Genomic DNA, 26,161 nt, shown 5'->3' on the forward strand with positions numbered 1-26,161 from the left:
AGAGAAAGAACTCCCTGCGGCTGGAATAATCAAGTAGCGTGGGGAGGAGGTGAGACATTAATAAGCTGGGCAGGGAGGCAGAGTGACACTTAGGTAATAGGAGACAGGAAGAATAAACCCCTCAAATAACCAGCACAAGGCCGGCAGCTTGGTGCATGGAAAGCTGTCAGATGGGGCGTGGGTGCAAACAATGTCCTTGTCATTGGCCACGATGGATCCCAGGACAAGCAATGACTCATTATGTTATTTTTGAAGACAGAATGCAAGAAAGTAGTGGGATCCAAGTTAACACTAATAACGTATTGCATGTATGGGTATCTTACTTTTTTTCAAACTATTTCCTTCTTCATTTTTAGCCTGTAAATAATTCCCCAAGGTAAATAAAATAAACAGGGCATGTGTTATACCGCTCACTTTAAAGAGAGAAAAAATGAGGCCTAACCTGCCCACAACTTCCCCAAGTCAGTGGTGAACTTAAAACTCAGGTCTTCTGACTGCCAGACCCTTCAGGGGATAGATGTCTTCCCCTTATTGGCCTTATTGTCTGTCTAGAGCAGTGGCGACCCCGGCGGGGGTTGAACGACCAAAACGCAGGGGTCGCCTAAAGCCATCGAAAAATACATATTTTATTTTAAAATGTATTGTATAATAAATATATATTTTCCGATAGCTTTAGGCGACCCCTGTGTTTTGGTCGTTCGACCCCCGCCAGGGTCATGACCCACAGGTTGAGAACCGCTGCTCTAGAGCTACGGATTCTGGCCCCACCTCATAGTCTTCTTCATACAATTTCAGGAGTTCAGGGAGGCCTGTCAAGCTGCCCTGGACTTCCTAGAGGAGCACAGGCTCAAAATATAAATCTTTACAGAAGACTCTGCCAGGTCATCTTAGTATGCAGTCAATAAAATGCATTCCCTAAAATATCTCACTACCAACGGCTCAATACAGAACCAATGAGAGCCTGGCAGTCAAGATCAAAACCCTTCCCCTGGTGAAGGAGGCCAAGAAGAGTCTGTTGCCTGATCCTCAGTGCACCAAAGAGAACCAGGGCCCTGGAAATGACGTGAGTACCAGGTTGCTGCTGGACCCCTGCCCCCGACCTTCTCTGCCACCTGCCTCACTAGTTCCACCAAGCCCCCTGGTTCCTACTCTAGGTCCTTAGCTTGAACCTATAGTCACCCATTCATCCATTTGTTGTTCATTTGTTTATTCATTCACTCATTCATTCATTCAACTTACAAAAAACTATTAGAGATTTACTATTTCGTAGGCCTTGTTATAGGCTCTGCCTACTGTCTCTGTTAACCCTGCATGCATCCCCTTAAACAGAGACCCCCTGGAGCACTGTGCCTCCCCCTGTCTGCCACAGTGCTCATCTCAGGCCACCAGCTCAGGCCACCCTCGGCCTTGAGTTAACAGTGACTTGCTTGGCCTGGGTAACTGGGTCAGAATCTTTCCTGATTGTTTGTGGGAACTTTCCCCAAGTTTCATCTGCCTTGGTGCCCATGAGGGAGCTGGAAAAGCAGAATGGAAACACTCAGTAAGACACTTGCAACTCCGAGGACCTCGCTTCCAGCAGCCGTGAAGCAGCGGGCACAGCAGGGAGGGTCTGAAGGACAAGGGCAGATTCAAGTGTCTCATCAGGATCTCCCCGCAGTCTCCCTGGATTCTGCTTCCTGTACACACTGCCTGGATGCTCCACTGTTTCCACCCACCCTACATGAGAAGTTGCACATTTTGACTTTTTAAAGCCATTCGCATTCTAAGAAGCCCATCTGCTATGCTGTCTATCTACTCGAGAACTACCACCTGTGGGGTAGGTCATTGCTGCTCAAACAGCCCAGGTCCAGCACATTCCCAGGCGGGGGCGGGGGGGGGGGGGTCCTGGAGTCTCTGAGGGATGTGGTCAAATCTACAAATTATAGCTATTTGTGCCTGACCAGGCGGTGGCACAGTGGATAGAGCATCAGACTGGGAGGTTTGAAACCCCGAGGTCATTGGCTTGAGTGCAGGCTCATCTGGTTTGAGCACAGCTCACCAGTTTGAGCCCAAGGTCGCTGGCTCGAGCAAGGGGTCACTCTGTCTGCTGTAGCCCCCCAGTCAAGGCACATATGAGAAAGCAATCAATGAACAACTAAGGTGCCACAACAAAGAGTTGATGCTTCTCATCTCTCCCAGTCTGTCTGTCCCTGTCTATCCCTCTGTCCCTCTCTGTGTCTCTATCTCTGTCACCAAAAAAAAAAAAAAAAGACCAAAAAAACCCCAAAAGCTATTTGTGGGGAAATGTGGGTATCTGAATTACCAGAGACTTTAGAAGAAATGAGATTTTCATAACCTGTCATATTCCTCACAGCTCCTGAACTCACTGTCCCTCACACAGAGGGCACCCAGTATGTTTCAGAGAATAAAGATAGAAACTGGATTATTGGCGTGCTGCCAAAGAGAGGCCCTTGGGGACCTGCCTTACTGACTGGATAGAAACAATGTGCCCTTATCACAGCTAGTGAGAGCGCCGCTGAGGGGCCAGGGATCTATTTTCTTAATGGGATCACACATGCCCTTACAATGTTCTATTAATAATACTATTAAAATGGCTGGAAATTTCCTTTTTCATGGAGAACCAATTCAAATTTCTGCTCAGGCTATATTCAAATTATGAATCGCAATGTTTTTTCTCTAATATATTAAGTTTAAATCTCTGTACTACGTTTCAACCCACTCAGTCATCTACTGACCATTAAAGCCACCCGGAACCATGTGAAAGCATCTGGAGAGGAGTTGGTGACAGGCTTGGAAGAGAGCAGCAGCATCGGTCACGCACTCTCAATACTCCAACCATCCCTGACTCATTCTCCCTCATTCTTACCCATCAAGGTTCATTATCGACTCCTCTCTCTTCCACTTCCTGATGTCTCTCAAATCATTCCATCCTCCACAGCCCACTTTCACGGCAAAGCTTCAAGCCCTTTCCATTCATTGCAACATTCAGATCTTTGCAACGACCCCTTACCTATCTCTAAGCCTCTGCCCCCACCACCCAGAGCTGCCTCACACTCTCCACATTGACACTGGGTTACCGTTTAGAGACACACATCTGATCCTGCTAATCCTGTGTTTGGAGCCATGCAGAGACTCCTCATTGCCTGCATAGGATGGAGACCCAGCTCCCTGGTCTGTCCCTCCAGGTTCTCCTCTCACCACCATGGGCCTGTCACCTCTGCTTCAGCCACAGAGGACCTTGGTCTTTCCAAACACACTCATCTTCCCACCACTGCACCATCTGCCTCTGCTGCTTCCTTGCCAACAATGCCCTCTGCCCCCATCTGCCATGGCTATGAAATCGCACGCCAATCTTCAAGTCCAGCCCCCGTGTCACAATGTCTGAAACACTCCCTAGGTCCTCCAGGCTCCTCTCTGCATTTCCCTGTCCCTTTATTCACAGCCATAGCACAGCACCCAATCATACGACACTAGTAAGCTGCGTGCCACCCTGTCAGGGACTATGGCTTTCCATGTTTGGATCCCAACATGCAATGTCTTGCCTGGCACAGCAGACACGGAGAAGATGCTAGCTGAACTGATCAGTTGAACTGAAGAGTAATTCTGACTGCTGAGGACCAGGATAGTGAAATCTAACATGAGGTATCTATACTACACCTTCAGTAAGAGAAAGAAAAAGGCATCTCAGTGAAAAAAAACAGCATGAACTAAGTATATGGTCAATGTCCTTCCTTGTGCCCTTCAACAAATATTTAAAGGGACCTATGAAGTGCCAGGTATTGAGCTAAATGTTGGTGATATAAAGAGCAAACACAGACATGATTGTGCCTTAATGAAGCTGAAAGCTCAACAAGGGGAAAAAGCAACCAAATAATTTCACAAATAATGAAATGTTGTAATGAGGCTTCAAAGCAGTAGAACAAAGTGTTTAGAGGGAAATCACAGGAGGGTTTGATTTGGAGATCAGAGTAGGCTCTCCTGAAGAAGTGATGACTAAGTCGAGTTCTGAAGGAAAAGTTTATTAAGCAACTGAGAAAGGAATAGCATTCTAGGTGGGTGGAATAGCTTATGCAAATGCCTTGTGGCAGGAAGGGAAAGTGTGCAGGAAAGGAACAAAAGAAAACTCAGGAAGCTGAAGTGCCAAGAGCGAGGGATGCATCACATGAGATGAGGCTGAAGAGGTAAGAGGCTTACAGAGAGCCTTACAAAAATTCTGTTAAAAAATTTTATCTTCATCCTCAAAGCAATGGAAAGAGGTGGAGTGTCTGAAGCAAAGGATAATCAGAACTGTGTTCCCGAAAAGTCATTCTCATTACATTATGGAGAATGGATGGAGAATAGGACTGGGAAAATGAATGGAGATTGACCAGACAGAAAACCATTTTACATGTACAGATAAGAGAAGTGATAGAAATTTAGAGAGAGTGAGAATATTTGGGACATATTAGGTATGTAGATTCAACAGATTTGGTAATGGATGGATTTGGGGGTGAGGATGAGAAGGTATCAGAGATGACTGCTGCAGTCTGGCACATGCAGTGGGGGCAGTGATGGCACCCTGGATTGGGATAACAACTCTTTGAGAGATCAGATCTTAGGAAAAGATCATGAGTTGCATGAATAAATATATTTTGGGTGAACTAAAAAGGGGGTCATACCTATAAGAGAATGAACCCAGGTAAAAGTGGGATTATGAATAGTTGGCACAATCTTCTTTGAGAAGTACCCTGGAACCATACTAGACCCTTCCAGCTTTCCCCAGAGAGAGATATTTGATATGGTCACTGGGCAGGAAACCACATAGTCAAAAGTCACTAGGACTGTATGCAATGTCAGCTGCATCCCTCTTCATGGAGATGCCTCGAGCTTGAGTGGCTCCTTGCCCAGGACCAGAGGTGGGGAGATAAAGGGATGGGCAGTGGATACCATGTCCTTTTCTGTCCTATTATCAGGATCTGGTGATGGAGAGAGCCAACAACCATGGAACAAACGCTTCGATACTATAGACGGTCCACAGGACATCTGCAACCCAAAGGCACAGAAGGGAGAAAATTTACAATGCATTTGGGACTAATAACTGTTTCAATTGCCTAGGTTATGCAGAAAGTAGAAAAAGCAAGTGATAAAAATAAAGTTGGAAAGGTGAGTTGGGTCAGGTAGACCACTGGTTGGCATGCCTCTGAACCTCACTATGTGAGCAGAGAGGAACTCTCAGAATTTCTGAGATCAGCAGACTATGAACCTTGGTCTGAGAAGGTAAACGGGCAGGAATATACAACATAGTGAAAAGGCTATGGAACAGTCCTATGAAAAAATGAGAAGTTAACATTATCAATGAATTAAAAGGAAAAATACAAAAGATAAAAATTCAAAGAACGTGGCTTTAGAAGTGTCAAGAAAAAGTATGAACAATCCCTTTAGTCCCTTTCAGATAAAGCACACAGAACCATCCCACTCATGAAGTTAACCCTTCCTGCCACCTTCCCCCTGCCCCCTAGAAAGCTTACATTTATGAACTTTGCTGAATTTCTTTTTCTTCAAAACACACCTGCCTTTTTAAAAACAAAACATTCCTCCGTTATTTCTTTTTTTTATTTTTTCCTCTATTATTTCTTGATCATGGACTCACTAAACAAGCCTTCCCTTTCTTAGCAGGACTGAGGTCCCTTAAGGTTTTGGAACAAGAATATTAAAACTTCTACTTAATTCTGGTTCTTACAGTAAAATAAACACAGCTTTCCCCATGATACTCGCCTGTTAGCAACAGTGCCATATAAACCCACCTCTGTCGGCAACCAGCTCTGAGAACAGCCCCCAAATGTTTAGCAAACGTATCAAACAATGAAAACAAAAAGTATACACACCTATACACACACATATATATGCAATATGTATACCACATGGACATTTGATATGGTTTAGGATAATACTCTTTTAAATAAAACACTGAAACATCAAAACAGTTTCAGAAGTTTATTCGTTTTCTAAACCAATCACTGAAACAACAAAGAAAGGAAAAGAAACTAGTGCATCTGCTGGATTGGAGAAGAGTTGGGATGCATGTTTAAATACAATGACACCAGGACAACCAGGACTCTGGGAATCCAGAGTGTCAGGTTAGTGACAGCAAGAAGTCTAAGCAGTCGAGGCCACGCTCCAAACCCTCCTCCCCCGTCTGTTTATTCCCCACCTGGGGGTGGGGATAGGCTGGCAGACACCTAAGCTAAGTAATCAAGGGTACAAAAGTATCATTTCCGTCAGTAGTAACAACTTCCTTTCTTACCCATCTGGAAACAGTTTGAATTTCATCTTTGCCACCCGGAAAGCAGGGCTGGAGGCAGACAAAACAGCCAAGAAGATACCGAGAAGGAGACGAAAGAGAAAGCAGGGAGAGAAAGATGATGAATCTGCCAACTGGTCAGCTGTCCCCTGTTTAGACATAGGGACTCTGTGGGCAACAGTTGGAATAAATCCTGACAGACTCCCCTGGCCAACCCAGATGGCGTTCACCAAGGAGAGTCAGGTGGCTGGTCTGGAAGGCTGAGTGGACCCCGGGGCTGAGGCACTCTGACCAGGATGCAGATAGCACCCTGTGGACAAGGATATCCTTTCTAGGACAGTCAACCTCGATGTGTAATGTACATATTTTCAGAGGGTGCCTTCACTGATTTTACACAATTACCAATTTTAGGGAATTGCCCAGAGCATCTACAGAGGCACAGACCTCCCCGTGCACTCCTGACCCCCAGCCACGTACACACTGCTATCCAAAACCACTTCTGCCTCCCCCGTGTGGGTCTGGCTGGCATCACCGCTGTGGCCAAACACTCAGGTCCTGCAGTTGAACTGCTGAGTCCTTTAAAGCCTTGGGAAGTTACATCAATTCTCTGAGCTTCCTAACTTTAAATAGAATAATAATGTTAATTTCCAACTTTAAAAGGTCCTAAGATTTAACTGAAATAATACATATATAACACTTAAAAAGTAACCTGACACTTAGTAAGTGCTCAAAAGTTGACTCTTATTGACAGCGTTTCTCTGTATTTTTGCCAATCAAAAGGAGTCAAGAACTCTTCAAAAGTGAGAAAGAAATTTTTCTTAGACTAGAGCATCAAATGTTGGAATGGATATAGTTCAAATCATGTTATATTATAGATGTTAAAACTAAGGCCCAAGGGTTAGAGTCACTTGGCCAGTTTTCTGTAGATAGGAAGGGGCAATCTGCTGGCTTCTGATATATACATAGGACATGATGTGTTTAGGTACAAAAATAAAAGAAATTAAGATGCTGTATTCACTTGCAGTCAGAGTCAATTGACTCATTCAGAATTTTAGTGTAAATATGTCTATAAACTATGTCACTAAGGAAAGTACTAGAGAGTGTGTTATGATTTCAGATTAAAACGGAAAAATTAGAATTTTACATGAAAATGTACAACCTTGATGAAAAAGTAATCTCATGTTTTCAAATCACTGTTCAACCCATACTATGTAGTGCATGCTTATTACTGCTTTCCGGGACCTGAGCCACAATGTCCTCGAAGTGGGCTTTAAACTTTTCCCATTCGATCCTCACTTCCATCTCAAATTCTTGCTAAAGCAAAACCCCAAAATAACAACAACAAAAACCCAGTTCCTGTGGGTTTGCTTGCTTAGATGAGCCCGAGAACATAAGAGCGACGAGATGTGGGGCCTGGGGCAGTCCAAGCCCCCAGCTTCTCAAAGAGGGGAGAGGGGATGACTGGCTCCATATCATGGAACTGGTGGTTTTTCTAAAAGATCTTTCTTGGAATGCATAAAGGAAATCCATGAATTCTCCCTAACATCTATTTTTCTTCATAGTGTCTGATCCCAGTGCTGTGACACATCTGGCCAGGTCCCATCTCAATCTCTGGCTTAGTCAAGAGCCAACACAGTGGGTAGAGAGAAGACTCAGAGTGGGACAGACCTGGGTCCAAACCCCCAGATCTGCCTGGGAGACATCGACTCTGACCTCTAAGAGCCTGAGTTTCCTCACTGAGAGAACGGCAGTGATCCACACTCTCTGTACTGGACCCACAAATGCCCGTCAAGGGCCAAGCATAGCACCTGACACATAGTAGGTCCCGTGTAAGCCATTACTGTGGTTTCTGAACAAAGTAAAAGTTGCTCAGTATTGTCACTAATTTTTTAAGTATAGTTTATCTGTTCATTTAAAAATTGATATTTATTGAAGCAAAAATACAACATGTACTGTGGGAGGGACAAGGAGGAAGTGTCGGGGGAAAGAGAGAGAGGAAGAGGAGGAGGAGTAGAAGAGGAAGAAGAAGGGAAAGGAAGGAAGAAAGTAAAGAGAGAAGGAATGAAGGAAAGACGAAAAAGAAAGGAAAGGAAAGGGAAAAAAAGATAAGAAAAACCACCTCTCCCCCCACCATCAAAGAAAACCATCCCTGTCAATACCATATTTGGGTATATTTTTTCCCAGTTTTCTTCTTAGGCAACATCATAGACATTTACATGTTTGCTATATCACTGTACTTATATTTAAATTCAGTTATAATTCTGATGATAAATGTTCCCTGGGAGAGAGGCTGTTCCAGACCATCTTTTATGTCACATTACAGGATTAGTGCCTAAATAAGGAATAATGATCTCTAACAACATTCTTTACCTTTAAGTTTTATTCAGACACTGTAGAATACACCAAACCTTCTGCTATCTTCTGTCAGGAGAGTGGCTAAGACATTAGGATAGTTCGCTAGATGACAAGTGATAAATTTAGTATTATGCCTGATTAGAATCCTACAGGGCAATCCACTCTTTCCATACTTCACTGATTTATAATTTTTATTCTACTTCAAGCAACTTTTTTGATTAAAGGTTGCAAGGCAGAATATTTAAGAAGTCCTTGAGTACCTAAAAATGCCCTTGTAGTGAGACTTTTCTTGACTGGAGGGAACAGACATGTGGTCGTGTCCAAGAAGCTTTATTGTAAGAACACAGGACAAGAGTCAAAGGCTTCATGGGAACGAGAAAGGACTTAAGACAGTTACTGTGCCTCCTTTTGTGCTTCTCCGCTTCTCTCTGAGCTTGCTCTGTTCTTTCAGTCTCCAGTAGCCTCCTCATAGCTTCTGCTTCTCCCAGAAGGTTTGCTTGCACATTGTTTGACTTGCCCTGATGCCAACAATGCCCTCATTTCTGAGACTTTCCACCTCCAGTCCTCGATACCAACTACAACCTTTTCTCATTCCAGAATCCTTGAAGAATCTAGCTGGCCCAGCCCACCTCTGTTTGCCAGATCTTAAGTCCCAGGTCACTTCCTGCAGATGTCCACTCCTAGTCCAATTAGGTTAGCAGGAGATGGCAAGGCCTGGGCTCAAGTCTACCTACTCCACAGGTCCTTTCAGCTGAAGGTGATCCTGTGAGAGGAGGGCTTGACCACAGCAGGCTCCCCCAAAGCATTTTAGAGCGGTCTTGTTGCCTTCACACACTAAAACTATTCCACTGGGTAGAAAATTCTGGAACCACCATCTTCTCCTCTCCATACTCAATAGACATTATTTCACTGTGTCTACCATGAAGTGTTCCCAAGCAGGCGTCTGACATCTTTGTACTCTTTATAGGTCCCCTGCTTCCTGCCTGGATCCTTGTGCAGCATCTTTCTTTGTTCAGTAATTTCAAAATAATGCCAACATGCGTTTTTACATGGCTCCTTTTCTCTGGTTTTTTTTGTTTTGTTTTGTTTTGTTTTACAGAGGCAGAGATAGACAGGGACAGACAGACAGGAATGGAGAGAGATGAGAAGCATCAATCATAAGTTTCTCGTTGCGCGTTGCGACTTCTTAGTTGTTCCTTGATTGCTTTCTCACATGTGCCTTGACCGTGGGCCTTCAGCAGACCGAGTAACCCCTTGCTGGAGCCAGCGACCTTGGGTCCAAGCTGGTGAGCTCTTTGCTCAAGCCAGATGAGCCCGCACTCAAGCTGGTGACCTCGGGGTCTCGAACCTGGGTCCTTCCGCATCCCAGTTCGATGCTCTATCCACTGTGCCACCACCTGGTCAGGCTTTTCTCTGTATTTTGTTTGTAATGTGGTCAGTCCTTTCAAGCCCGGGCAATTTTTCTTTATTTTTTAAAAATTGCTTCTGTTCTCCTCATGCTGGTTTCATCTTCAAGGACCTCAATAATTCTATGGTTATTTCTTATCGTTTCTATTTTCTCTCCTCATATGGAAAAGCACCCCAAGACTGCCTTCCGCAGACGCCTCAGTGTTCTGAAGTGTCCCTTCTGATCTGCACACTCTCCAAAGTGGGTTTTAATCATGTGTCTGCGTCCTTATTTTTCCTGTACTCTTTTCTTATTTCACCTAATTCCATTTTCTTCCCTTTTAATCCTCTATTCATGGCTTTTCATTCCTATTTCTTTTATGCCACATCTTTATATCATACTGAGGACAGGAAAGGATTTTAAAAATATTTCTCCTCTTTCCTACACCAAATCACTTCACAGCTGTGCTCCTCTCTGTGAGCATATCTGGGTGACATGCCCTTTACTTTCTAATGAATTTTATTCAATGGCTACAAATTATTTACTTCTCCACCTAAATCCCTAGATGAAGTAAAACAGTAAAATGTATTCAAACTTAGTATCAATCAACAACTATCAAAAAAGAAGATACTCCTTTTACTTTCTTACATTATACTTGGCATATTTCACTGATATATAAATAACTAATTTTCAGGATGTACAATAACAGCAAATCATGGTATATAATGAATCCATTCTCATGAAATCTATAGAGAGAAACAAAGAATACAAAATACATATAATTGTTTAAAGGAAAAATGCCATGTAGAATAAAAGGTACTCTAATCACTGGTTTTAATTATGAAAAAAAAGAAAATCATTAAAAAATTTTACAGTATATTATTACAAAAAAAAATAAGGAACCATAAAATAACTCTGTAAAATGAATAATGATGACTTCAAATGGCTGTAGTTTCTCAAAAACAGTAAAGGGAGCAACAGTTTTCTGCCTTTCCCTCTGCTGTTTGCCTTCTTAGTAGTCAAATGTTCCTCTCGGGCCACTCACACGAAGAACAAATCAAGTGCCAGCACCTAGTCCAAGTCCAAGTCCCTCACAGGTATTCGGATACAGTGCGCTTTCCCACAGGGCGGGGGCATTTTCTTCTACCCCATTTCCTTGCTCATCTGACCCATTAACCAACAGGGCACATTAAAATGACAATTCCCCATGTGTGGGCAGGGTCCTTTCTGTCTCCGCTGTGACCTCCAGCCGGGACGAGTGGAGGATGGAGTGCAGAAACACTCCGCTGGCGGTCCAAGCCCATGTCCCCCACGTCCTGTCTACTCATTTTGTTACTCTTGGCATCTCTACATTGATGTGGGAAGAGGGGGGCCGGTGCAGGGAGAAGGATACAACATTGCATTGGGACAAAAGCAACTGCTACGTACCGAGGAAGGGCAGCCCACTTTTCTAGTGAGAACAGACCATGCAGTTCTGACCATTGGGACAGACATCAGGACAGAGCGAGGGGCTTTACAGCACAAGATCCACAGCCACCAATTTCCTTCTTCAGGCCAGTTCCATGTACCATGTTCAAAGAAATTTCTCATGGATTCTGACAACAGGCAGAATTCCAGTCCTAGCTTCCAGTTTTTACTGTGCTCATCTTTTTCAGGTTTTTTTTTAGACATTGTTGGAGGTAATTGGGGGAGGCTGTGGCAGGTCACAGACAGACATCATTTTAAACTTGAAGCCCTGAAGCCACCTTTTCCTCATCCTCCTTCATCTACAGTCTGAAACCAGACAGGTATCTTATTTTATAGCAGTGGTTCTCGACCAAGAGCAAATTTCCTCTACCCACCTCTCCCCTGGGGCACTGACTGGGGATATTTCTGGTGTCACAACTGAGGAAGCTACTGGCATTTAGTGAGTAGAGACCAGAGATGCTGCCAAGCACCTATAGTGCACAGGGCAGCCCCCACAACAAAGAATTATCTGGTCCAAATTGTAAACAAGCTTGACAAATCCTGTCTTACAGCAAATGTCCCACTCACACACTAGCGCATGGGGGATTGTGCGGCAGATTGCTCGGCTTTTCTCCCAGTCACCTGTACGAGCACCATATCCTTGTAGATGGCCGGAAAGGTAGACAGACTCAATTCTGTGAGTATCTTAGGGTTGATGTGATCAGGAAACCTACACCTTGTATATCTGGGCTTTCTCTAGGAATTCCATCATTGCTCTTAGATACATAGGAAGTTGGAGATTTGTGGAGTGGGTTGGGGGATTGTTCTATAAAAACAGCAGGCCATTAAATAAACTAATAAACTACAAAAGCTTATGGAAAAAAGTATCTCTGCTCTGTGTGGTGTGAATAATCATCACCCCGTGTCCACAGATAACCTAGATTAATGTAACGGGAGCACACAAACCCACCAGGGCAGCAGGGCACCTGGGCAGTGACATAGTAAGAAGTTGGAAAGAAAAATGGTTAGGCTCTATGTGAGACGTCAGGGCCGGAAGGAGCTGGTACCACTCTGGGCCCGCAGGTGCCTGCTCAGCGGACCAGAAAAAGCACCCGGGACAGCTTTCAGCAAATAAAGACGCCATGAGCCCAGCGCTGGGGCACCAGTGGGAGTGGGGAGGCACCTTCCACTTTACACCACAGGCTGGCCTCCCCTGTCCCCCACTGTCCCTATAGGGTTGGTGGGCTGCAACAGTATTCCCATCTACCTTCTCCCCAGCTTGTTCCCCAGCCCCGTCTCCCACGGTGACACAGGAGCCAGCGAGTGTTCTGCGTGGTGACACCATGCCATCACAGGCTGATTAAACTAGGCCTTTTTTTTTTTTTTCCTCTTCAGGGTTGAATTCTCAGAAACGTAACAAAATTTAGTGAAACCAAATTCCCAAACCCTTAACTGTCCTCTTTAGAGAAAGTTGGAGACACCAAAACAACAGAGAATCTCTAAATCTCATTTATCCATAGCATCCTTGGCAGGCTTATATAACTCTTTCAGAAACCCCCAAACTAAAGTGGTGAGATGGCACCGCCCGATTTCGGTGTCCTCGAAAACACCTGTGAGGAGACGGCACACCTGGCGAGAAAGCTACCACGCACCTGCCTGCCCAGCAGGGTGCGTCAGAAACTGCCGGCAGAGCTCTGAACGGGGAATGGGGGAACGCGTCAGGCGGTCCATCAACCTCAGAGGCCATTACAAACACAGGTTAGCACTGCAAAGACTCCCTCTGGATGTAAGCCACAGGCCAGTCTCCAGGGATGCAGCTGTTTCAGTCACGCCCGCCTCCTTGGAGGTGACCGGTACCAGAGATGCTATCTCGTGAAGTAGCCACCAGCAGTTGTACTGCGAAAACAGCCAGGCTACCGACAAGAGAGCCAAGCTCCCTCCCATTCACCTCCTCTCATCCCGCGACTGCTCCTGGTCATGCTCAAGTTCAGGTGCCAATGAACAACAGTAGGACCAAAAGGGGAGGGTCAGGCCGTTCCACCATTAAAGACCCTTATTCTAAACAAAGTGCTGTACTAGATGTCATGGGATTTTCAAACACGAAGGAGAAAGGTAAGCATTCAAGGCACTCATATGCAGAATGAGAGAGACGCACCCAACTACAAAAAAATAAAATGGAAAGAAAAGAAACAGTCCAGCTTTGGCTCAGAAGAGCATGTTCCATGAAATCCAACCCCCATTATTCAGTTAGAAATACTGTCCTGAGGAATTTGTCTCTTTCTACACACTCCCCACTAGAACTCCCCCTTCCTCCCATACTCCTCAACAGCTAGAGAAAGCCTGAGCTCTGGTATTTGGGGATGGCTTAATCTTTCGGAACATGTCATAAATGTTTGCTTTCCCTCTCCAACTGGACTACAGAAAAATTAAGCAGTTGCTCGCTCTTCTGTCGCCTCACAGCCTTACTCTATTCTGCATAGAGTGGGAGTTCTGTGCATGACCCTGACTGAAAGAGAAAAGTCAGCATTTTAAAGTCTGGTGTGAGGGCCTCAAGAAACCCAGAGTTCTTGGATTGCCAAGTGCTTACAGAAACTTGTTGCCTTTCACCAAGTCACAGAATGCTATATATTTTTTTCCTTTTTTTTAAAATTTTTGTTTATTGATTTCAGCAAGAGAGGAAGAGGAGGGGAGAGAGAGAGAGAGAGAAAGACAGGAACATCAATCTGTTTCTGTATGTACCCTGACCAGGATTGAACCAGCAACCTCTGCACTTGGGGACAATGCTCTAACCCAGTGTTTTTCAACCACAGGTTGGTGGACAGGTCCACCGGAAATTCTGTGTCAGTCTGCAAGAGTTAACCACCCTAATGTTCTATGGAGATTAGAGACCCAATGATCTGAGTCAAATTTGCTTATGCTCAGGATGACTTCTGCCTTAACAGTTCCCGAAATCATTCTCCTATTTTCACTGGTTCCCAAGCGTGAAAAGGTTGAAAACCACTGCTCTAACCAACTGAGCTATCCAGCCAGGGCTATTATTATAGAAAGTCAGAGCTAGAAAAAGAACACCTTTTAAATCAAAAGGCACCTGACAGATGAGTGACTGATGCCCAGAACTTACAATGATTTCCCCAAGGCCATGAAATGAACCTGAAAAGCTAGGACTACAATTGTGGGCCTGAGACAACATATATTTGCATCTCATCTCAACTGAATCCTTTGCTTGTGTAACCAGATGCACTTACTCAGCTAAATGCTTTCCAGTTTGTTATTTTGCCTAAGAAAGAATTTAAAAAATTCAAAAACAAAGTCCATTTCCAAAGTGGATTTCCCTACAATAGGTTCCATGAATTAAACACATACAAATGTCACCCTATGGGAACATATTAACTGCAAATAACCTATGAATTAGAAACAGATTCTGTGGGCTTTCAGAATCTAAAGTGTTTTTATTTAGAATGGCCTGATCACAACTGAAACCAGGCTGAATGTCCACTGCTCTTTCTTTCTACTCAGGGTCCATTTGGAAGGTGTGACAGCCCCTGGGCTTTCATGTGACTCCAGAGCACCCAATCACAGCCTGCTGGGTTGGGCGGGGCTCCTGAGCTGTGCTCTCAACAAGGACCAGCCCACCTTTGTCACTAAGCAGATTCCATACTGACTTAGAAGGAGATGAGGAATCATGTAGGTTGTAGTCCATGTGGCTATTTCTCATCAGATTCAAATTCAAATATGGACTGAACACCTATCATGTGTTAGATCCCATGAGAGACACTCCTGAGAGTCTTCTCTCCTTTATCGTTGAAGCAGGTGGTATTGTAAACGGATGAGAAGTCAACAACAGCAGCAGTCACTTAGGCAACTATCTGAAGTATTTCACATGCATTATTAACAGACTGAAGACAGTATCATTATCTCCATTTTACAAATGATAAAACCAGGGCTCAGACCGAGAATGAGGTAGAGTAGGAATTCAACCCCAGGCAGCCCGCTCCTGTGCTGCTAATGGCTGTGCTATTCCAGCTCTCCAACCTACAGCGATAAAGGTCTACTCATGTGCTGGGCTTCCACCTCCTATACGATATTGGGGACCATTTCTCCCACAGTCCATTTATCTATAAGCCAAGGGCCCCCCACTTTTTCAGGTTTACAGAATGCTTGTGAACACAGCCTGGTCGATTATAATACATGCTTCTTTAAATACCATCGTTCATATATCACTGGTAAACAGGAGAACAATGTTATTGTAAAACAGAAATTGTCAGTATTGCCCCCAAGTCCAAACATCTGAGCTTAAACTTCCCTAGCAGAGCTAATACCATCCCAGACACCTACCCATGCCTCCCCTCCTCCTACTGGCCTGGCTGAACCATACACTCCGCCTCAGAAGCACACGGGGCATCTTCTTCCAAGATCCTGTGCAAAAGAACACAGAGCAAGGATGCAGGGCCATCCATCTCAGTTGTCACTCAAGTTTGTACAAAACCTGCAAGAGCCTTTTCTCCACCTCCACTGCCCTGGTCTCCAAGCCCAGCAACCTCGGCCCCTCCTTATAGTCCCTCCCATCAAGGTACCATCACCTTGTAAGGTAAAGGCTGACACTAGAAAATTTACCTCCTAGGAATTCAGTATGACTTTCCAGTTGTGCTAATAGTCTTATTAGGATCGTTACTGCTTTTCTTAGTGCTCTGCACAGAGTTGTATAGATTTTGATGTTTGCCCACCTCCTACATTTCCATAAATCTTGTTGATTATTTGTGTGTGTGACAGAGACAGGAAGAGAGACAGAGAGAGAAACAGATACGGACAGAGAGGCAGGAAGGGAAAGAGATGAGAAGCATCAGTTCTTTGTTGCAGCACCTTAGTTGTTCATTGATTGCTTTCTCATATGTACCTTGACCAGGGAGCTACAGCAGTCCGAGTAACCCCTTGCTCAAGCCAGTGACCTTTGGGCTCAAGTCAGCGGTCATGGGGTCATGTCTATGATCCCACGCTCAAGCCAGAGACCTCATGCTCAAGCCAGATGGGCCCTTGCTCAAGCCGGCGACCTTGGGGTTTCGAACTTGGGTCCTCTGCATCCTATTCTGATGCTCTATCCACTGTGCCACCACCTGGTTAGGCTTGTTAATTTTTTTAGTACAATTTTAGGTAACCTGAGGTTTTTCAAGTTTGCATGCCTCCCACTAGAGCAGAAACACCAGAATTGGCAGCACAGCCCAAAAGACTGAACTTTATCTAACTACCTCAAGATCCCTGTGGTCCATGCTCAGCCCTGAGACGCTGAGAACAGAGCGAGTTCCTGCCTCCACCATGCTCATCCATGGAGTCTGCTCTATCATTCAGAGTTTCAGGTTCCCAATAATTGAATCCTCTCCAGCTAACTGAAGAAGACAGGGAATTTCTTAAAAGATATTAGGTCACTGAATACCTCGGTGGGCCAGCAAACCCATCTGGGAGACCGTTACGCCAGCAGACCGCTCCAGTAGACCTCACTGTGGTTCGTACCGATGGTGCTGGGAACCCCGTCCAGGCTGCCTCTGAATGCTGCATGATTCTCTGTCACCCCCATGAGAAATATTTCTGTGGGATTGCCCTCTTGTTCTCCTGACTCTCTTCTGAATCAAAGTTACCTTTTTAATGCATCTGAGTGGCAGGGCTGGGGACACATTCTGGCACTAGCTGGAAGGGAGACCCAGAAAGTGGCTTTTGTCTTGTACTTTGAGGGGGTAGTTTATAAGGTCTGAAATTCCCCCAAACAGTACAGAAATGTGTTCAAAAGGTACTGAAAAGCCAGAGTATGAAGCAAATATCTACTATGGGTAGGAAGGAAATTTTACACAGCTCTCAGCAAATACTGATCTCTTGGGATGGGCTGGTGCTCTACCAAGCTCCTGCCCCACAGCAAGTTGCCACATTCTTCACAGCCTGCTTCAGTCAATGTTCTGTCTGGCGTATATCAGCTTAGCAGCGTGTATCCTCATTGCAGCAGATCTTGCTCTTGTATGTTGGTCAACATTTGGAACCAACCATCCCCAGGGTTCCAAAGCTGCACTTATCAGTGGGTGACATTTGAAGGGGTAACACAGTCCCATGAGTCCCATGAACAACCGAGATTTTGACAATCCCCAAAAAGAAATGGAGAAGCAAATCACTGCACTGACTCACAGAATAGGAGTGCTGCTTGGGCCCATCCACAGGTTTACAAGTTTCTCACTGATGGCAGTCTGTGACTGTGTGAGACTGGCCAGGAGCAACCATCATTGGTGCTGATGTGGAGCATGGTCTCAAAGTCAACGGGAGCTATCTCGGGTGCCCAGTTAACGAGACTCATCCAGAAGCAGCTGCCAGTATTGTCAACTAACACCTTTCCACACAGTCTGCCATCCACATGCTGGATGCGAGGCAATGAACCTGCTACTTGCTGCAAGTCACTTAAGAGTCTGATCAGCCAGCTGGGGCTAAAACAGGTCCTCATGATCAGGTCAACTCCAATGTGTTCAGTGTCATAATACTCGTATTCACTGCCAAAGATGTGAACATCCCCTCCACGGTCCCCCCAGGGACACCCATCAAAGTGCTGACTTAGGCTTTGATGCTCATGCGGCTATGCTAGAGGGTAGTGTTCACAGTGAGAAAAGTGGGGTTGGGGTGCCCCAGTTGTAGCACTCATGGATCAGCACAGAGCGCTCTGTGATGTCATGGCCTCTAGCTCACCAACCCAGAATGAGCTCATTTGAAGAGATGTTCTTGTGCATTTCATACATGTTCTTAGCAAACTCCATGTCCATGGTCACCTCATCATGTGGCACTCACTTCCACTGCATGTGGTCAATGCTGCCCAGGAGCAGCAGGGTCTCGATAACACATGCAGCAACCTCAGCCTAGTTGTGTCCACAACGGAGGCCAAAATGACCGGGGGCGTGGAAGGGCTGGTAGAGCAGGAACAGTCGCACCGGGGTCTGCACTGGGGCTATCGCTGAGGCTGGGGTCTGGCCCAGAGCTGCAGGCATCACTCCTGCTGCTGCCAGGTCTGGGGCTGAGGCTGGGGCCGCAGCCGGGGCTGGAGTAGTGGGAGCAGCACTCACTGGTACTGCGGTTTGGCCATCTTGTCAAGAGAGCCGCACTATGCATTTCCTATTGAGAGTTTCTTCCCATCCACATGACAATTCTATTGTCTAAGTGAGGACTGCGGACATGTTAGAGGACATAGGCACAATAATTTTTAAATACAGCTACACTTTCTCAGCATACTCCTTAGTCATTCATTTACAAGTTTCTGCTTAGGATTTAAGCCTGACTTTAACCTTTAAAGTGGCGTACAATGCTTGCATAGTGTGGCCCTCTATGCTTCAACCACAAAAACCCCTTCCCTCCCGTTCTTGCTCCTGGAGTGCACCCTACTCCGCTAGCACATGGCTTTTCCCTCCAGCCCTGACACTGCCTCCTGGGGGCCCTTCCCCAGCTTCAGCTGCTGCCCCTCACCCAGGCCAGATGCCCGGTGACACATCTGTGTGGGACCATGTGCTGCTCCTCACTGGCAGCACGGGCTGCTCTCCTTTTCCAGATGTGTCTACAATCTCGGACAACACCTCTCTGCTCCTAAACCCTAAGTTCCACGGGAGTAGGAACTGTCTCTCTTTGACCAATACTGTGTTCCAAGTACTGAGCAGGGTTTCTAGCTCACAGTAGATACTAACCATCTGATGAGTAAATGGATGGATTCATGCATTTAGAAGGACTGATCTCACCATCTGGTATGTGTTTGTTTGATTAAACTCACTCAGAGGGGGAGGAAGACAAGATGGTGCTGGAGTAGGCGGACGTACCAACATCCACTTCCCAGAACCAAAGTGGATTACAAAATAATTTTAAGAACTATCATGTGGAAAAACCAACTTTGGACTAAACTAAGAGGACTCTTCAACCAAGGAACACTGAAGAAGCCACACTGAGACTGGTAGGAAAAGCGGAAACACGGAGAGGGCTGCCCAGCTTCCCGGAGCAAACGGCAGCCGGGAGAGACTCGGGTGGCGGGAAGTGAGTTTAGCAGAGAGGGGAGGGTCCTGAGCCCCAGGAACAAAGCCCCAGCCTGCAGCCCCAGAGCCTAGAAGAGGTGTATGGACAATATTTAGCTGGAAACAAGTCAGGATACTGTTTGTGAGAAAGAGACTGATTTCTCAGACCCAGGATCCTTCTTAAAGGGACCGCGCAGAACACCTCTCTCACAACCACTCACCCGGGGCTCCTGGGGTTGGGGAGAGAGGAGAGGACTGGAGTAGCAGGAAGAGAGTGTAATCTAGGAGGCACAGGGAGAAACATTTTGGGAGACAGCCATCCTAACCCCTGGGACTAGTCACTATAAAGAGAAAATATTAAAAGCTGCTAGAGAAAAAAAGACTATCACCTACAAAGGAGCCCCCATAAGGATGACTTCTGACTTCTCAACAGAAACACTTGAGGCCAGAAGGGAATGGCAAGAAATATTCAAAGTAATGCATAACAAGAGCCTACAACCAAGACTACTTTATCCAGCAAGGCTATCATTTAAAATTGAAGGAGAAATAAAAAGCTTTACAGACAAAAAAAAAAAAACCTCAAGGAATTCACTACAACCAAACCAAGGCTACAAGAAATGCTAAGGGACCTGTTGTAAACAGATCAAAGGAGAAAAAGAATATAGCAAAAGAGGAATACAGTTTTAAAGAATAAAATGGCAATAAACTCACTCAGAGGGGAAGAATAGGGTTGAGACATACAGGGAGTAAAAAAGGGTTGACAATGGGTTTCGTTTGGTGCGTGCTAAGTGGCTAATAAGGTGTCTGCTGGTGCATTCACGCAGGCAGGTGGAAAGACAATAGAACACATCTCTACCAGCCAAGTGGACAAATGGCAGTGCCACCTAGACCGGTGGTAGCCAAGAAAATGTTCTGGCTATGATGGAAATGTTCCATATCTGCACTGTCCAATGTGGTAGCCAGGAGCTACTTTAGCTGTTGGGCATTTAAAACATGGCTAGTGTATATAAGGAACCGAAGTTGTAATTTCGTTAAATTTTTTAATTTTTTTACATTTTTTAAATTTAGATATTAAATTTAATGGGGTGACATTGACTCAATAAGAGTATATAGGTTTTAGGTAAACATTTCTATAGCATTTGAACTATTGATTGTGTTGTGTGCCCATCACCCAAATTTCATTGAATTTTAATCAATTTAAATTTAAATACCCACATGTGGTAGTAGCTACTGTACTAAACAGTGTACATCTGGATAACAGATGTTGCTTTCTATTAGAAACACTAACACTGCTCATCAGAGGCTCTTGAATTGGGAGAGACTTTAAAGTTTATCAGGCATAATTATCTCATTTCACAAATAAGAAAACAAAGGCCCAAACAGAAGTGACTTACTCAAAATCATTGTAGCAAGAGAGCAGTAAGGCAGAGTAGAGCCACAGTCTTCTCTATCTGATCCAAGGCCTTTGCCACTTCACAGGATGCAAAAACAACTGCAGTTTTGTTTAATTCTAGTGTGGGGACTGGATACAGCTCATGCGCAAAGCCTACTAAAGAGCATGTATTCCCCCTGCAGAGCTAGACATCCCAAACATCATCGAATAAGTACCCATTGCAGATAATTTTAGTTGCAAATAACAGAACCCACCTAGTTAGTTTTACTACGAAATGAATTTATTTAAGAAGTTTCAGCAGTGTGCAAAATCTCTAAGAGAGAGTCTCAGAGCCAGGTATGGAGGCTATGCAGTCAGGAGCTATGGACAAATGATGCCACCACCACTCAGATGGGACCCCACTGTGCCTGTCAATCACCAGCGCTGGCCCAGGGGCTCCATCCCAGGACCTCTGCCTCTCAAAGCCAGACGTCACTGCTTTTAGACTCTCCACAATGCACTCCAGGTCCCTCCTCTGCCCACGTTCTTCTCAGCAAGATCTAAGTCAAGGGGTGGGGTGACTCAAGACCTGGCTACAAGAAAGTGAAGCAAGTTTCTGGCTTCTGCCTCATATGGCAACCCCATAACACAGAAGGATCACCCAAATATAGAGAAGAGAATTCTTTTTTAAAAAGGACCGCCACCACAGTGGCACGAAACTAAAAATCAACTACAATAGAAAAACTGAAAAACATTCAAACACTTGGAAACTAAATAGCATGTTACTAAACAATGAATGGGTTAACAATGAGATCAAGGGAGAAATAAAATATTTCCTCGAAACAAATCAAAATGAATATACAACTCAAAATTTCTGAGACACAGCAAAAGCAGTCCTGAGAGAGAAGTTCATAGCATTACATGCATACCTTAAGAAGCAAGAAAAAGCTCAAATAAACAACTTACCCCTGCATCTAAAAGAACTAGAAAAAGAACAGCAAGTAAAGCCCAGAGGAAGTAAAAGGAAGGAAATAATAAAGACATTGAGGCTGAAAAAACAATACAGAAGATCAATAAAACCAAGAGCTGGTTCTTTGAAAAGGTAAACAAGATTGATGAACCTTTAACCAGACTCACCAAGAAAAAAAGAGAGAGGACTTAAATAAATAAAATTAGAAATGAGAGTGGAGAAGTAACAACTGACAAAGCAGAAATACAAAGTATTGTAAGAAAATACTATGAAGAACTGTATGTCAAAAAATTAGAAAACCTAGGTGAAATGGACAAATTCCTTGAAACATAATCTTTCAAAATTCAATCTGAAAGAATCAGAAAACCTAAACAGACTGATTACAACAAATGAGCATGAAACAGTTACCAAAAAATTCTCAACAAACAAAGGCCCTGGGACAGATGACTTCACAGGCGAATTCTACCAAATATTCAAAGAAGAACTGACTCCTATCCTTCTCAGAGGAAAGACTTCTAAGCTCCTTTTATGAGGGGAGCATAATCCTCATTCCAAAACCAGGCAAAGACAATACAAAGAAAGAAAACTATAGGCCAATATCCCTGATGAATTTAGATGCTAAAATTCTCAACAAAAGATTAGCAAAGGATGACGTCAGAGTAATGGCGGGGTAGGAAGCGATACCGATAAATCTCCCCCAAAACTCAACAAGATCTTCAACCAGAAACAGAAAAACCTATACTTGGAGCTTCCAGATGCTTCGCAATACACCCAAAGGTATGATTGAGTGAAAAATTGGCTAAATATATAACCAAACCCCGAAGGAAATAGGGAGTAAGAAATGCTCCTCCTTCCTCACTAACCTAAACAGGGCGGCTTTCTCTGGTAACTGTGAATATAGAAACTGAGGCGGGCAAAGGGGGTGAATAGATCCAGGCCGCCGCAGCACAAACAGCTGAACCAGGCTGTGGCACAGAGATCCAAGCCGAGGAAAATCTGATCCTGTGGCAACCCGGGCAATACAAGCTAACACTCGCGCCAAACCCAAACAAAGAAAGAAAAGCAGAGCGGCCATTTTACCCGGTCTCCTGGTCGGTGCGCAGTTAGTGGGCGAGAATTTCTTCCTGGGAAAGCCACGCACGGGAGGGAGTGAGAACTAATTCCAACGGTGGAGATTTTCCGTGCTGGAGGGTGTTTCACTCAGAGGGAACCGCGGCCGGCCTCATATCCTGGTTTGCGCACGCTGATAAGGAGTGAGCAAATCCTCCAAGTGCCTCGGCAGGGTGCGCCCGTGTTATCTCAGAGAGGGGCAGAGTCAGGGGCCTTTGTGTGGGCCAAAGCGGAATCTCGAGCCGCCCCAGTGCCTTGCAAAAGCCGCGCATGGGGACGGAGCGAGACTCAATTCCAACGGTGGAGATTTTCCGTGCTGGAGGGTGTTTCACTCAGAGGGAACCGCGGCCGGCCTCATATCCTGGTTTGCGCGCGCAGATAAGGAGTGAGCAATTCCTCCGAGTGCCTCGGCAGTGCGCGCCCGTGTTATCGCACAGAGGGGCAGAGTCAGGGGCCTTTGTGTGGGCCAAAGCGGAAACTCGGGCCGCCCCAGCGCCTTGCAAAAGCCGCGCACGGGGACGGAGTGAGACTCAATTCCAACGCTACAACTTTTCCCTGCGGTTGGGGGTTTCACTCAGAGCATGAGACTGCTGGCCGGATATCCTGGTCGCAGACAGTGAGTGAGAGTTTCCTCCAAGCGCCCCGGAAGTGGGTGCCCGCTTGTGTTACCGGACAGAGTGGCAGAGCCAGAGGTCTTTGAGTGGGTGGAAAGCCCGCCTGATTATGCTAGCAGCTCTGACTGACTGAGCCTTACCCAGAGCCCTGTGCTGAGTGGAAATAGAGTGGGGAGTTGCCAGCTCTTTGAGCCTCTTACTATCCAGGCAGAGGCAGCAGCAACCCCATAGCTGGATTATCAGGCTACTAATTAAGGAAGGAAAGACTAGGAGAAAGGCTCCAGGAACACAGACTCTCTCACTGTCGGAGCCTATAAATGCTATTGAGCTTCGACTGCCAACGAGACTAAAGCACAATACATGACATTGCCATAGAGACTTATCAACTGCAAACCTCTACCTGAGCGTGCCAAAGGGGCAGAACCCGGGGTACAGAGTCACCGACCAGGAAGAGGGAGAGAAAAGAAAAAGCAAGAAGATAACCTCTCAAAATCAAGAATAATCTGCAGACTTTATAACCTATCCCATTTTATTATATTTGTTCGTTTGTTTCTCTTATCTTCATTCTTGATACTTTTTTTTCCTCCTCCAAATTGGCCGATTAACTCTCTACCGGTCTTACTCTCTCCTCTCCTTGAACTACACTACCCATAAGTGTTACATCTCCCATTATCTTTTCTCTTCTCTTCCTTTCTCTCTATGAGGGTTGCACTCCAAAACCCTTAACTCTCTCTCTCTCTCTCTCTCCTTTCTTTTTTCTTCTTTTAGTGGTTACCTCTTTTTTTCTCTCTCTTTCTTTTCTCCCTCTATATTAGTTTCTTCCTTTCTCCTTTACATCTCCTCTCATTCAAACCTCAATAACAAACAAATTATCTTATCTGGGACTCAAACCTATGTTTGTGGCATTTTGGGGGGTTTTTACTTCACCTTTTTAACTCACTAGCAGTGCTCTCATCCCTGACTCTCCATATTATCTAGTTCTTGTTCCACTAAATACAATAGCAATTTTTTAATTTGTCCCCCCATTTTTCCGTTTTCCTCTTATTCCTCTCATCATAACTCTTAGACAACCAACACCTAAAAGCAAATCATTTCATTCTTGACCCAAATTTTTTCCTTATTTGCTTTTTGTGGGTCCATACGCTCTTTTTTTTTCTTTTTTCTTTCCTTTTTTTTTTTTTTTATCTTTTTTTTTTTTTTTTGCCCCTTTATTACTTTTCCCCAATTCAGGCCCTCCATCACAGGCATTGTTTGTTATAATTCACAGTCCACCACAAGATTTTCTCAAAAAAGAGGGGAGAGGAGAGGAGAGGAAAAAAGGAGGGGGGGAATAATTTCCTTTTTTTAATTTTTATTTTATTTTTCTTTATTTCATTATTAATTTTTTTTAAAAAAAAAAAACAACTCTTTTCGATTTTTTATTTTTTTTATTGTTATTTTTTTTAACTTTTTATTCTTTATTAAATCTCATTAATACTATCAACAAAACCACCCTCAGATGCCATTAAGGAAGAGAAAATCGAATATCATGGATACAAAAGAAAGAGAGGTAACACAGCTAGATAAGGAAAAATCTATGGAGAAAAAATTTAATATATTGGAAACCTTGGAGCTAAATGACAGAGAATTCAAGATAGAAATACTAAAAATCCTCCGAGATATACAAGAAAACACAGAAAGGCAATTTAGGGAGCTCAGAAAACAACTCAATGAACACAAAGAATATATGTCCAAGGAAATTGAAACTATAAAAACAAATCAAACGGAGAAGAAAAACTCAATTCACGAGCTGAAAAACGAAATAACAAGCTTAGCTAATAGAACAGGTCAGATAGAAGAGAGGATTAGTGAAATAGAAGACAAGCAACTTGAGGCACAACAGAGAGAAGAAGAAAGAGACTCAAAAATTAAAAAAAATGAGATAGCCCTACAAGAATTATCTGACTCCATCAAAAAGAATAACATAAGAATAATAGGTATATCAGAGGGAGAAGAGAGAGAAAATGGAATGGAGAACATACTCAAACAAATAATAGATGAGAACTTCCCAAGCCTGTGGAAAGAACTAAAGCCTCAAGTTCAAGAAGCAAACAGAACTCCAAGTTTTCTTAACCCCAATAAACCTACTCCAAGCCATATCATAATGAAATTGACACAAACAAACAGCAAAGAAAAAATTCTCAAGGCAGCCAGGGAAAAGAAGAATACAACATATAAAGGAAGGCCCATTAGATTATCATCAGATTTCTCAGCAGAAACTCTACAAGCTAGAAGAGAGTGGACCCCAATATTTAAAGTCCTGAAAGAGAGGAACTTTCAGCCACGAACACTATACCCATCAAAGCTATCCTTCAAATACGAAGGAGAAATAAAAACATTCACAGATACAGAAAAGATGAGGGAATTTATCATCAGAAAACCCCCACTCCAGGAATTACTAAAGGGGGTTCTCCAATCAGATACAAAGAACAAAAAAAAAACAGAGCCACAAGTAAAAGCTCCAAGAAGAACACAATAAAACCAAATTTAAACTGTGACAACAACAAAAAGAAAGAGGGGGAGAAGATGGAGATTAACAGTAGCAAAGGACGATGGAGTGCAAAAGTACTCAC

At 44.3% G+C, this 26,161-nt stretch overlaps 1 protein-coding gene and 1 pseudogene across 5 annotated transcripts in view; both read right to left on the reverse strand.

The window, feature by feature from the left end:
• The window catches only part of HHAT (hedgehog acyltransferase), a 300,060-nt gene that overhangs the window by 103,072 nt on the left and 170,827 nt on the right, over nucleotides 1-26,161 (reverse strand). The gene's annotated exons all lie outside the window — the stretch shown is intronic.
• LOC136324351 (eukaryotic translation initiation factor 3 subunit F-like) lies at nucleotides 16,930-18,599 on the reverse strand (annotated as a pseudogene).

This window comes from Saccopteryx bilineata, chromosome 2, assembly GCF_036850765.1.
Source record: "Saccopteryx bilineata isolate mSacBil1 chromosome 2, mSacBil1_pri_phased_curated, whole genome shotgun sequence".
Lineage (NCBI taxonomy): Eukaryota > Metazoa > Chordata > Mammalia > Chiroptera > Emballonuridae > Saccopteryx > Saccopteryx bilineata.